This window comes from Patagioenas fasciata, chromosome 7 (assembly GCF_037038585.1).
Source record: "Patagioenas fasciata isolate bPatFas1 chromosome 7, bPatFas1.hap1, whole genome shotgun sequence".
Taxonomy (NCBI): domain Eukaryota; kingdom Metazoa; phylum Chordata; class Aves; order Columbiformes; family Columbidae; genus Patagioenas; species Patagioenas fasciata.
Window position 1 is genome coordinate 29,757,797 of NC_092526.1, and position 14,426 is coordinate 29,772,222.

A 14,426-nucleotide genomic window follows, 5' to 3' on the forward strand; every position below is an offset into this window, starting at 1 on the left:
AGTAAAAGAATTACAGCTTTTGGGAGACTGAGTAAAGTTGTGTTGGTTTGTTTTCTAGTATTGCTAAGTAAGTCACTGTAATCACAGAACTCATGAAGGTGCATCTCTAAGAAAAGAGTCTATTGTGAGCTGTTTGAGGTGGTTTCAGAATCAGTGTTTTTCCTCAAGTACCACAGCTGCAAAGCTCAACTTTCTCACTGACACAGAGTTGATACTAAGGACTAGCAAAAGGACTGAGAAATGGTGACTGGAGCCTACAAAGTCAGTAAAGCTAAATATTACATATGGCAGTAGTATTTCAGCCTAATGTTTCATTTCCCTTTTTCCTTTGAACAACCGAAGATATTTTCTGTTAAATGAACAAACAAAAACAGTTATGAGCCTCAATCTGTCTCTTCTTTTGTGCAGTTCTCAGTGCTGAAAATGAGAATGCTTCTGCATCAGACCACACTGTTGTTAACAAGACCTGATGCACGTCAAAGGTAAGCTTTGTTTGGTATATATGACTCATCTTATTAAATACTTTGTATCATAGGATCGTAGAATATCTCAAGTTGGAAGGAACTCATAAAGATCATTGAGTCCAACTCCCCACTCCTCACAGGACTATTGAGTACACTGTTATTGGATGGAATTCTGTAACTCTTCCTCAATAGGTCTTGGTTATTTTGTTACAGTATACCCTTCAAGACTTTTTTTTTTTGTTGTTCCATTATTTCCCCCAAGATTTCATCTTAAATTCTTCCAAAACAACAACAAATCAAAGACTTTCTTTTTGCAAACTCTCCTCTGATAAGCTGACAGATTCCTATGCACTGAAAGGAAACGGAAGATTATATTGAATTTTGTTTCCTAATATTTGCAGCTGTTTTCCTCCAAAGAGCCAAGACACCTGTCATAAAAAAGAAGAGTGCTTTCTTTGAATTAATAATAAATCAGGAAGAATTATTAACATACTGAAGGAGGATGGTGTTTTTTAAGCTTTATTCACTGATTTTTATCCAATCTTAATGAAACACATCAGAAAACACTGTTTGCATCTGTGATCTCATTATTTGTCTAGATGAGAAGTTAAAGAATGTAACAAGCACTGAAATTACCCAATGGTTTAAAAAGTCAAACGAATATGTTATGTTTATACTCACTAACATAATGGTGAAAAACAGACTTCTGAAACTGTCTTGGACTTCTGTAGTGCAAATCTTCTCAGGATTTTAATCAAGCTTGGCTTATAAATGAAGAAATTGGATTAATGTGACTGATTAAGTAAATAAAGTGCTTTTAGCATTTGACACTTAATTCAGAGGCTGTCAACACCTGTCCTAGCCTCAGTGTTCATCAGACTATCTCAAAAGGCTCAGTAAGCTTATCTGGTGTGTAAAGTATATTCTTCTTTAGAAATATTCCATCTGATTTAATATTCAAATAGCACTTATTCTTCTGGTTATTAAAAGTGTGGACAGTTAAATATTGACATCCAGAGTGTATTTTACACATTCCAGCTTGTCTCTCTACATTGTTTTAAATTCCTGACCACTGACTTCCCACTGCCCTTTCTGCAAACAAGCAGACACCAGCAGCACAAGGCTCTATTAAATCTAATCAGCCTGTGCAGGTTGGAAGAGTTTTGCGAGATCATTCCAGTCACTAAAGAAGCAAACAAGCTACAGCACTGAAAATTTGTGGAAAAGCAAGTGTGTTAACTTTTTTTTTTTTTCCAACCATCCTTAGCATTGTTTTTATTACTATGAAGTATGCAAACTCTATCTGAGGTTAGGGCTCTTAATTATTTGAGACATGGGAAGGGGGTTCTTTGTCCAAAGAATTTATAACCTAAATAGTTAAAGCAGAACACGATTGGGGAAGGAACAGAGCACAGACAACTGAGGTGACTTGCCCAAGATCTCATGGCATGGCAAGAAATTAAGTCCAGTATCCTGACTTGCGGTTCAAGAACCCATTCTGCTAGATGAGATGGAATATACAAGCCTCTGGTTTTACTATGCAGAATCCTGGTTTCAGCTTAATATGTCCTACGTGACTAACTGATGTCCAACTGTTTTGGAAAGGTAGCATGTGAAGCTGCAGTTACTTCAAGTCCTGTTACTTCACTATCAGCTGTCACGTGTGGCGTTAGACCCATTCTGAAGACAGCTATAGCTCATGTAGCTGAAAGAAGGATCCTCAAAGCTGAAAGAACTGTGAGAGTCCTCATCAGGAAAAACACTACCTGTGGGTGGAGCAATCCTGAGAAAGACTCAACAAATGTCATTAAAGCCCCTTGGTAGTCTTTGTTTTTTGTTTTGGTTGTTTTTTGTTTTGGTTTGGTCTGTGTTTGTTTGTTTGTTTAGGTTCAAGAAAGGCTGTTAGATGAAAGAGTGGCAGAAGTATGGCTGCAAGACACCCAGGCTTTCAGTGATAGAGTCTCTTCCAAGCCTCAGTGAAATAGTCAATCTGGACTTCAGAGGTCTCTTTTCATGTTGAACTTGAACTTGACCATACCTAGAGAATAAGTAGTGTGTCAGTCCCGTTTCCCAGTGTCCATTGGCTTAATTCTAGCATAATTTCCTCTTTATGCTTCTAATATTCTGGCTAATCTACACTATTATTATATTTGTGGCTACATCACCTGTATTGAAATAAGTTTTTGAATTAAAAATGGTGTGCTTGTTGAAGTTTTAACTTATCTTCAGTAGGAAATGGTAACAGTGTTATGTTCAGGCAATGTAGGGAACCTGAAAAAGAACTAGTAAGCATTTTTCAAATTATTACAGGTAAATAAGAAGCAACTTTTCCTTACTGCTGCTATATGTTGATAGCTGTCTTGTCTCAATTTTCATTTTCCAGTGCTAAATTAATTTAACAGTTACTTCAGACCTCAGTAATTTACTCATGTTAAATGCACAGCTAGGAGAGTTCTGGGGATCTGCAATGAAGAGTTAGAAAATGCAGTGCACACTGTTAGTAAGAAATTATTTGTATTATCCTTATTGTGTGATTATGGCTGCGAGTAGATGGAAATACACAAGCATGAATAAAGTATAATAAATATAAAAAGAGGAGACTGGAGAATTAGGCATTTTAGTCAGGATTTTCAGAGATCTCTGGGATTGGAATACCTAATTCCTGTTAAATTTTCATTGTTAGTAGGAATCCACCTCTTTTACACTTCCTGGGACTGGCTGCTTGTGGATGAAGTTCACAAGGAATTGCCTCAAGTATCTTTTATTTCTATTATATATATATATTTATTAGCAGTATATTAGTATTTTGTTATGTGATTAAACTGCGTTTATCTCAATCCAAGTTTCTCCCTTCCCTTTCAATTTTCTCCACTGTTGGGGAGGGACAGGGGGAGGGTGTGAGTGAGCAGCTACCTTGTGTTAAACCATGACACATGGAGGTAGAATAGGATGTACTAGAGGAATACCAGCAACATGCTGCTGATTTTTATCTTGCTAAAATACAGTAACTTAAAAGATTGGGTATGTAGCCTTCCTCAGATCCAAAGCATTTGCCACAGGTGCCTTCTTTTGGTTTGGAACTCAGGTGCTTGAAGTAAATGTCTGAATTGTAATAATGAACCCAGCCCTGAGCATGATGGTAATATGATTGAGAAAGAAATATACCAGCACAAATGTTATAACCTCTTACTTTGCTTCTGGGGTAGCAAAAAAAGGTATTTTTCCCTGAGTGATTTCTTGTTTGCTCATTGGGCATGCTTTATTGGTGTTGGAGTTTCCTATACTTCAAGAATAAAATCTAGTTCCTAGCAGAATTCTATTTCATATTAAGAAAGAAGAACAAAGATTACTTTCAAGCTCTGCTGAAGAGAGCGTATTTCACTCTGATATGCTTCTAGAAAACTAGATAGCATGTGTTTCCTCAAAGGCAAAAATGCAAATATCACCATTCAGATGTTACTCTTGCTTTCTGCGTCTCCCAAAACTGGCCTTCCTAGAGCTAGTGCTTATTTCAGCTCCCTATCAGTCCTGCAAGCCAGAGATAATATCTCTCCTTTTTAGCACAGTGGTTTCTTTTTCTGGGTGGTTTTGTTTTGTTTTCTAGGTTTCCTTGGTCTGACAGGTCTAGTGTGCTTCTGCTACCAGAATTGTGTACAGCATGATTTTTAAAACACTCTAGTGCATTGAATTCACTGGACAAACAGGAGATACCACCCTGATTTCCAACATTTTTTTTCCCAGTGATACCTCAAGGATACAATGGCTTTATGCCATCCTCAGATCTTCTGTGTTTCAGGAGGAGGCACTAAAATGCCTTTCTCTGTATCATTTGGAGCAGCCCTCGGGCTAACCATGCCCTACCCAGAGCTCTTTGCAGAATGCCTGTGATTTGCATGTGCCTGTAGTCTTAAGCCTATATTAGTAAAAACCAGATGGACTACCTAAATTATACTTAATTTATAAATGTTTTAGAAATTTCTTCAGGGTTCTACTGTATATGTATGGTTTCAGGGTTTCAGTTGCATGTAGATACTAGAAAGAGGATGCAGCTGAACATGTTGGTTTTGGGGGGTTTTTTACATAAAATATTAAGGAGAGGTTGTATGGCATCCTGTATATAAAGTGACTGTCACATGTTATCACACTGCTTCAGTGCAGACTTTCTTTGTCCTAGCTCTCAATATACACATTCTTCAGGCATGACTTGTCTTTTTCCATGTGTGTTTTTGCAAACTTGGGGTGGTGGAGGGATATTTAGGGATGAGAGATGTCCAGAGTGTATGATAGGACTGACAGAATGAGAAGGAAAGTCACAGCAGCTCAAGAGAAATCACTGAGCAGACGAGACACCAGACAGGATGGCTTCAGAGATGAGGATTGAAGATGCTTGGAACCAGCAAGAGCGGTGCTACAAGGCAGGAAAGAACTGGTTGACCGAAATCAAGACTGAAAGCAGGGATGTGCTTGAGAGGACATGCTGAGAAGGGAGGGCTGCTACCGTCTTATTCAATTCTGGTTTACATTGTATCTAAAACGGACTGTTACTAGATTTTGTATCTTTTCAGTTTAACTTGTTTGTTAACTTGTTTATTGCTTTATTGTGTGATTCCATTGCGCTTTTCCACTAACCAGGTACACAGGTTAGCATCTTGCCTGTGTCTAGCGTTGATTCCTCAAGCGATGAGGAAAACAAGCCTTTTAGAAGTCTCCTCCTACAAGGCAGTGAGGAACAGTCTTCTAACGGGAATTACTTCAGATGCAACTGATGGAGTGCAGACTTTTAAATCTGAAAACACTCATGAAGCATAAAGAGGTGGATAAATAATTGTAGAGAAAATGGTGATTCCTTCCTGTGGGTGACATTTTTGAAGATTCTCATGTGAACACATAGAAGCAGCTCCTTGTTTAATTTTTTATTAATCATGACTTTACATGAATCACGCATGATTCCAGGAACTGATTGTAAGGTGGTTGCCCTTAGCAACCTGTCATTTGCCTTGGATCTCCAAATAATGACCACAGTGTATGTAGCAGGTGTTCTCCATAATAACTGCAGGGAAGCAGAGAGAATAGTACAGTAATATGATTCATTTATCTAAATTGGAAATAGCTCATTTTCTTAAGGAGAAAACTTCTACTTTTTGCTTCACAGCCTTGTGTTTCTATGCCCTGTATTTCAAAGCGAGTAGGGGAAAAAAGTCACAAGAAATCAGTCAAAAAAAAAAGAAAAAGGGAGAAAAGGCAAGAATCACTATAAAACTCACTGCTTTATGGCTAAGAGCAGTGAATGCAATGATTATGTGAAAAAGGTCTGGGATTTTCTCTTTATAGCTAAATGTAAATACCTCTTATTTGTGATTCAGAAAAATCTAGTGTTGTTTCCAGGAGAAACTTGTTTTCTTCCAGATTGCCTTGCCAGTGGAAGCAAGCTAAAGCAAACACTTTCAGATCTTGAGTGAAGGATTTTGAAATCTCTCGATGTTTAGTAATAAATCTGGCCTCTTTCAGCAGCAGTCATTCAGAACCCTGCAAAAGATATGTGGTAGTGTAGAATCTTTCCACTGTCTATCAGATTCCCTGGAAGCCTTCATAAGGCTATAGATAATAATGGGATGATGTACATGAACTTGCTCAATGGATATTCAGTGTCAGACTGACTGCTGATTCATTTCTTTCCTTCTCTTTTCACTGCTTCAAAACAAATACATGAAAGGTCCCCTGAGAAACTGCTTCCAGGAACACAGGCTAACAGAAGAATCCTTTGCAGTAAGGTCCCATGAGAGCAACTCTTGCATGAAGGGAGCCTGAAGGCAAAGAAATTTCTTCCTACCCAACCTTCTCTAGGCAAACTGGCCTCTGGGGCAATTCTGAGATGAGTTTTGGGTGTCACTTTTGCTTTCAGTTGGAACAAGTCCTTTGCAATTGAAAGGAACAACAGGAAACAAGAGCATGGGCGCAGAGCTTTGAAGGTCTCATATGTCATTTTTCTTCTAGATTTCTCGCTGGGGTTGTTTAATTTACCATTTCTGGTTTCAAAGCCTCCTTTCATAAAGAGGCTTCTGCAGCATTAATCTATTACAAGCCTTAAAATCCTAGTATGGAAATAGCATGTATATTAATCTAATTAAAGGCAGTTAACAGTGGCCTTGTGACCCTTCCCTCTGTTCTTCTGTATGTTGGTCGGAGTTGAGAAATATCAGTCAATAGGACAAGAAGAATGTCTAAAATAATAAGATTGTGGGGCAGGGGAAGCTTAGATCTTTTCAGCCTAAATATTGACTAAGTAGTTTTCCTCTGAATTCAAGCATTTAATAAAAAACAGAATTAACTTTTATTTCAGGTCCAGCTCTGTTAAACTTACCTGTTTGTATTGGTTGTATTTTGTGGACTCACAGTCAGAACGATTGGACTTTACATGGTCAACCTTTTGCAAAAAACCTCCTTTGCAGTTCTCAGTAGGCACCTGCTATTACTGCCTTTGCTCAGCAAAAAAGTTCATTTCTGTGAGAAATGAGTGTTCATTGTCTCTGTGGAGAAGACCTGTAATCTACTTTTAGCAAATTAAAATCTAATATAGTTTGTCTATATTTCATTTCTGCCTCAGGACGAATTATTGTTAAAAAAAGCCTTTGAAATGAAACTGGTGAGCCCTCAGATTAACCTACTTGTATCATTTTCATTTGGGAATTGGTTGCAGCTTTTGAATTACTGGCAGGTAAAACATCAGTGACAATTTCCTTGTATTTTTCTGCAAATAGATTTTTACTTGGAAAAGTACAGTGGGATTTAAAGAAAGAAATTAGGAAAAGAACTGTAGCTGGTATTTCCCTTCAAGTTTTATTTTATGCTCCAAAACTTTAAATTCTGTTAGTAAAGCAGTTACAATCCTAGACATTCATATTAAGAATAGTCAATAATTATTTAAAGCTGCATAGCCTGGGGACAGGTCATGTTAACCTTCCTGTGAAATGTTTGCTGTTCAGATGTAGCAGTCTTCACTGCACTGTAAGATGGCCAGAATTTCAAATTTATTTTGTGTAAGCTTACATCAGATGTAAGCAGCAAGGCCCAGTAGAAAGAGAGCAAGCATGTCTTAGTGTGAGGAAATCCTACTGTTAGGGAATGGACTGCTGAAGCTTATTGAATTATTTGGTATGCTGCTGCTTATGGAACTTGTAAACTTCCTTAACACTCCCATGCCCTTTTCAAAGGCTTTGTCAGCCTAGCAGAGTCTTAATGAAGGACAAAAAGTCCAGCAGATTGCATGGGAGGTAATCCTCTTCTTTCTGCAGAATACCCTCTCATCATAAAGTTCTGACTTCTTCAGGATCACTACTAGACAGGCTGCTTAGGACACTGTAGCCCACCAGGAACATTTTCAGTCTCTGCTTCTCTGCTGCTAGGACACTGATTTTTCAGAAATGTGAGGAGCAGAGACCTCAGTGTGTGTGACTCCATGTGTATTTCTCCTGATGAGAAGTAACTAGCAGTAAAAAACCCCAATTTTGCTTCTAGACACATCACCTTGTTTTCAGGGCTTAAAGAGAAACATTACTTTCAGCAGTAGCAAACATTTATTCATTGGGTTGGTGTGTGTTGTGAAATGAGAGGTACTGAGGGACTGTCCCAGTTGTATTTTGTTATTTTTTAACTGAGTAACCATATGTTGGTCTGATATCTGTAGGCTAAGCAAGCCATTCCTGTATGTGATGTCTGACAGCAGAACTGCTGAATGCAGGTTGTCTGGTGGTATTTAATCACCTTACAATCAACTTTTGAAGTGGCTAAACAAAGCTGAATTCTAATAAGTAAAAGACTATAGAAAAATACTTTCCATTTTTTATTTTTGTTTATTATATTTATAGTGTACATAATTGAAAATTACTTACCTGTAAATCAGAAAAATGATTTTCATATCCCATTCTCATCTGAAAATAAAGTATATACATACATTGTAGTGTATTTAAAATATACATATTGTCCTGTTCTCCATACAAAGCTTTCCTGTGAGATTTAGAAGTTTAGCTTTTCATTTTTTACCATAACATTAAACCTAACTCCTTTACAGCTCTCAAGCGCACTGTCATTTCTTTTCCCCAATTAAAACTGATGACTTCAGTGTGGAAGGAACAAATATGAAAACCCACTGACAGCCACAGTAGCAATTTCACTCATGGCATACAAGATCCAAGGGTGAGTGTCAGGAAGCCAGCAATCTGTTAGATGCTTTATGCATGTTATGCAAAAGAAATGTTTCTTATTAGTTCTCTTTTTTCATGTTTTTTGTTTGAGAGCCCATTATTTTGTGAAGTCTAATTTGACTTGCTACATATAAATGTAGTAGTTGAACAGATACACTCTTCTATCTTGTCTTGGATGGTTACAAGAATTGTTAGTCCCTTTGCTTCAGGGTGAACACAGATCACCTCAGAGGTCAGAAAGCAATTACCTTCCATGGTGAAGCAATACTTGGTGGAATAGTTTGTGTAATAAAAAGGATAAATTTTCCAGTACTTTGTATCATGAGTAGCTGTGTTAGGTTTCTGCACTCTCTGTCAGTCTCTCTTTACTGATTATAAGAAAGTAGTGACTTTCACATAGAGGTTTTAGTACAAAGCTTTCAATACTAACCACCACTAGAATTAAGGTACCAGACTGAAGGGACTGGCGATCAAATTCAGTGCAATACTCCTGCTTCTGCAACCAATAGCTGAAATTTTAAAAAATCCTATGGACATGATCTTCTCTACAGCCTTACATATTGCACAGACTTTTGCTTGCTCAAGGTGTTGCAAGATGCTGTCATCACATTTCACACTGGCATAAGTCACTTCATAGGGTAGAAGTTACAGAAAATATGGGCATCATGTCTTTTGATAAGTGCTTAACTTGGAAAGCATCTTGGAAAACATGAGTATCTCTTATATATGCTGGATGGATCACTTTTGACTTTTGTAATGCCACTTACACCACTGGAAAAATGAGTACGAAGTATTGTAAAGTTTCCCTAAACATGGAAGTTTTGGTCCTTTATCTGTACCAGTGAGTGATAAGGTCATGTGTACAGAGCCAACAAAGCATGTTTACTGTTTGGTCTCTTAATATATTACAGTTCCACTATTTTGGCATGATTGTACGCTTAGCAGCTTTTCGTATAAAGGGTATTTGCAATTTGGTCATAACAAACCTTTTTTTTCTGTAATGTTTATATAAAGATTTGGCTGCTTGTATGCAATATCTGTTAAAGATTTACGTCAAGTTTTACACTTGAGACTGACTCTGAAGATTTTTACTAATTTGGTCTTGTTCAGTCCTTTTCTAGTACAGGGAGAGGACTTGGATTGTAAATGTTTGTCACTTAATGAGTTATAAAGTATTTTGATCTGACACATTGTTTTAGTGGGTTCATATGTATGCAGGGGAAAAAAACATTATCCATAACTGACTGGCCAGGCACAATGCTCAGATATATTGAAACACTTGGCTGCAGTTACCATGTCAAACAGATTCCTGGCTTCAGCCGCACAATGAGCTGTGACAACAAGGATGCCAAATAAATGCCAGAACTGACACAAAGGAAGTAAGAATTCCAGGATGCAGTTTTGCCTGTATCCAACATATCAAAGCACTCTAACAATATTTACAGGTGTAGTTCTTTCTCTTGTACACTAGTTGCCTGTGTAAGAATTTTGTCTTAATAGCATGCTGTAATTTGAACTGATAGCACTGTGCACAGATATAGAGGCTTGAACTATATACAGCTTTTTGGGCTACTCATAGGAGGAAAACAGTGGACAGGATAAAGCAAAGAATTGTTAACACAGATCTGAATTAGCAGGGAAATATTCTATAACAGCCAGCTGAAGACTGTAATGTGCTGTTCTTTACTTAGACAACCCACTTGATGTTCTAGACAGAACTGGAAGATCAAGTCTCTTTACTGGGGTAGTAAAAGCCTCATTTACAGAGAAGAGGATAGTGCCTCACAGAAGAAGCCTGCTGTGACAGTACATACTGCTTTTTCCTCTAGAAATTACTTGGTATTATAGGGACAGTGAACTGTAGGTCTGCTTTCCTGCTGTCTGTGCTGAGCTGGAGAAATGCTCCTTTTTGTATATCTTTACCATTAGAAGTGTGGGGCTGATGGGGATGGCTTTTGTCTGTGTGGCAATTAACACACAAAATGTTTTGAATGGTCATAAATAAACCTGTAGAATTTTTGGATGGTTATAAATAATGACCACCTACTGGCACTTGTGAAGGTGGTTCATAAAACAGGATGTCAAGCTTAAAGTGTCATAGACACAGCCTAGACCAACATAGTCTTGCCCTGGTTCTATTTCCATAGCTTGGAAAGTTCTTTGCGTATAACCTAAGGTGCTCTGTTTCTAGGCGCAAGCTGCTGTTTAGATCTTGTTAATTAGCATGCTAGAAGAAAGGAAAGTGTGTGACCTTTCTGTGGCCTAATTTTCCAGCTTCAGTTCAACAAGAGTCGGTGAAGTGCCATGCAATTAATAAGAGTGCAGAAAAAAGTAAAGGTCTCATTTTATGGTTGGAGAGATTAATTTCACAAAGAGTGTAATTTTAGAAGCAGGTAATATGCATTCTGTAGAACAGGTACTTAATTGAGCCGTTCTCTGTGTTCTACCAGTACCTTAAGACAAGGATATATTTAAAAATGTTTTCTTCTGCATTATGTTTCTGTATGGTTAGTTGTCAAGTCTAAAATGCCAGTCTGGCCTAATTGGACTTTCACAGGTCCTTAAGGCAGCCATACTTTGAATTGTTTGTGTTTGGTTTTTTTCTTATTCAAGAATAGATGAAGCATTTCCTGTTAGGGATTTGGAAGTAAAGCAAGTCCAAAGGAGAAAATTGCTACAGTATCCTTATGTTTACTGCCTAATAACATGTTTAGCTGGTATTGATCTATACCTGTAATATACAGATATTTAATACTTTGTTTCATATTATACACTCTAATGAGAATATGAAAATGCCTTTAGCTCAGGATTATCTCTCAATATTAATGATCTCTCTGCTCCCATTCACAAGGGAAGCCAGTAATAGAGACCATTAATACTGAGTCTACAGATGTACACTCATACGCTCTCTAGCTCTTCTTCCTTTCATGAACAAGAATATGTCAAAAGAGCTAAACATCTAAGGACATGCTGACAGGATTGGACCCATGCAGCATCAATGCCAAGAGAAGTGTATATTTAATTTCCTCTTCTCATTTTGAGTTTTAGGCAACAAGCATACAGGAGCAAGCCCCGAAGCCTTGGCTGCTGTCATTTGTAGTTGAAGATAAAGGCAAAGGAAGAAGCAGAAACAGCAGAGTTGCACCTGTCAGCAATGAGAAAACTATTATTTGAGATGGGCTCTTTTTATTTTGACCAAAATAATAGAACAGCAACTCTTATATTCAAAGATGTAGTTATCAATGTGGACTCTTTCAATCCTAAATATTCTGTGGTCCGGCAGGAGTAGTTACCATGAATATCATGCATATGCTTTTAAACTTGTGCCAGCAAAATTTCATTGCTCCAAATGTTCACATAAGTAAATTCAAAAGAGGTGAAAGCATGACTGGAGTAAAATAACTCAAAAGTTCAAATGTGTTTATTGGAAACATATTGGATGACTCATCTCTCTCTGCTGGCAGTACCTCAGGCTCCTAATATTTATGACGACCTGCAATATAAGAAACAATTCCCCCCAACACCATTGCTTTCATCTGCATTTCCGTAGTTATAAAAATCTGTTCTAGCAAAAAAGCAGAGCCAATTTGTATATGCAGTCAGCCCTAACCCAGCTCAGGCTTTATCTACACGTGTGTCACTGAAAGCTCTGTGTAGTTCTAGTGCTCAGCTGCCACCAGCTACAAAGAACTGAGCCTCCCATCATGCAGCTTTGTAGGCGTGTAAAATATCTCCAGAGACAGCTTTTCACTTCAGTTACCTAATCAATACTTTAAAGACTGACTTTATGTCTATATCTACCAATAATATAAAACAGAAAGAAAAAAATACAGCAGACCCCTTTGCCTCCACAGAATTTCAACTAATAACTAATTCTGAGTTGTGGTGGGTTTTGTTTGGTGTTGTGTGTTTGTTTGGGTTGTTTGATTTTTTTTGTTGTTGGTTTGGTTTGGTTTTTGGTGTGTGTTTGTTTGTTTGTTTGTTTTCTTGTTTGGTTTAATTCAACTCTTCATAAATTTTGTATTTGGTCCACAGGTTCTCCAGAATATACTTCAGATACAGGCTGGTCAAAGCAGTGATAGACTGGAGTCAGAGGTCAGTAGAATATGTGACTGTTTCATGTCAAAGAGAGGGAAGGGGGGAGTGGATGTCTTTTTGTGCATATATTTTATATATATATATATGCATGCATGCACACACTTATGGCATCATTTGGTCAGAGTTTAAGTGTGGTACTTTACTGAAATAATTTATAGGTATCTGAACACAACCAGTTTTGGAGATTGATCACAGCTGGAACCAAAATGTTGGGTGGTATTTGTGAGTCATCTTGTGGTATTAAGCTTTCTCTGCTTCTGCCCACCTGACAGGTACTCACCTGCTCAGCATTAAACTATTGCCACATTTGGAGAAGGGAAGATGCCTTTCTCTGAAGCAGCTGAGGGAGGCACAGTGCTTTGGAAACACTCATTTGACAAATTCTGTTACTTCCCTTTTGCTGCTGAACTGAAGGTGACAGCAGGTTGGTTGATGCTTCCTTCCTTTCCCCTCTAGTGCATCATAGTCTTGTAGCATTTGTGCTTCGTGTCAAAAACTTTATTACAGTAGTCTGATGGGAGGTGGCTTATGTTTTAAACAGCAAGAGATTGAACTTTTGTTTTCTGATTATTTTTTTATTCATGTACTGCTTGAAATCTGTGTTCTCTGTATTTGTATAAAGTTACAGCTGCAATTAGAGGAGTAAGATATAAACAGATAATGAAACAGTATTTTTTTTTTTATTTTTTCTGCCTTCTACTATATGTAAATTACGACAATTATCTGTCGCCATTCTAAATACACTTGCTGTGTAACTAGGCACTTTCTTATCATATTATTGTGCCCTCAGTTTCAGTCTTTTTCTAAAAGTACAGATCTGCATACATAGAACAATCGGGAGGCTGGGTTAACTTGCAACCAAATCCTTGATCTATTACTTGATCTGCATAGTTTGATTTCCCTCTACTTCCAGCCACTATGTTATTTGACTTACATAGTCACAAACATAATTCTCCCCTATGCTTATTTCATTGCACTGCTGTGAGAAAGAACAGTCCGTTATTAGCAGAACTGATGTACCAGGCAAAGCACATAGAAGTGTTTTGGAAACAAACAAACAAAACAACCTACATTTACAAATATTTCAAAAGGCACATGAGACTGTCACCTGCTTTCATGTGTTTTGTAAAAAGCAATTCAATAATCTCTTCAAAATCATCTACATTTGTTTCTTTCTGTTGTAGCAGCCATATTATTTCTGCTAGCAATTGGAAACTCATTTGTCTGAAAAGCAAGTGTCTAAGCTTTTATTTTGAGATGTAATATGCCATAATATTTTGAAAAATGAACAAGACATGCCTGGTTGGTTAAACAGTGTGCGTTTATGTAAAAATGCTCAGCGGGCTAAGTATTATGTGGGAAATGCTAGCATTCTAAACTTTGATTTAAAGCTAATGTCATGAGACATTTTAATGTAGCAATGTATCACGGAACAATGTTTCGTTAGAAGAGACATTTGGGAACATTAGACAAAGTACAGTTATGCAAAATGAAATATTTTACAATGCAGTTTCAACTCAAATATTAATCTCTCAGTACTTTATGGCAAAATCGTAATCATAGGTGAAGACAAAGCTGCCGACACCACAGTTCATAGCTGGTTCCTCTTATGTTTGTATATTGCACATTATATCAAGAAAACAATAGAGAGGCATTTTCAACT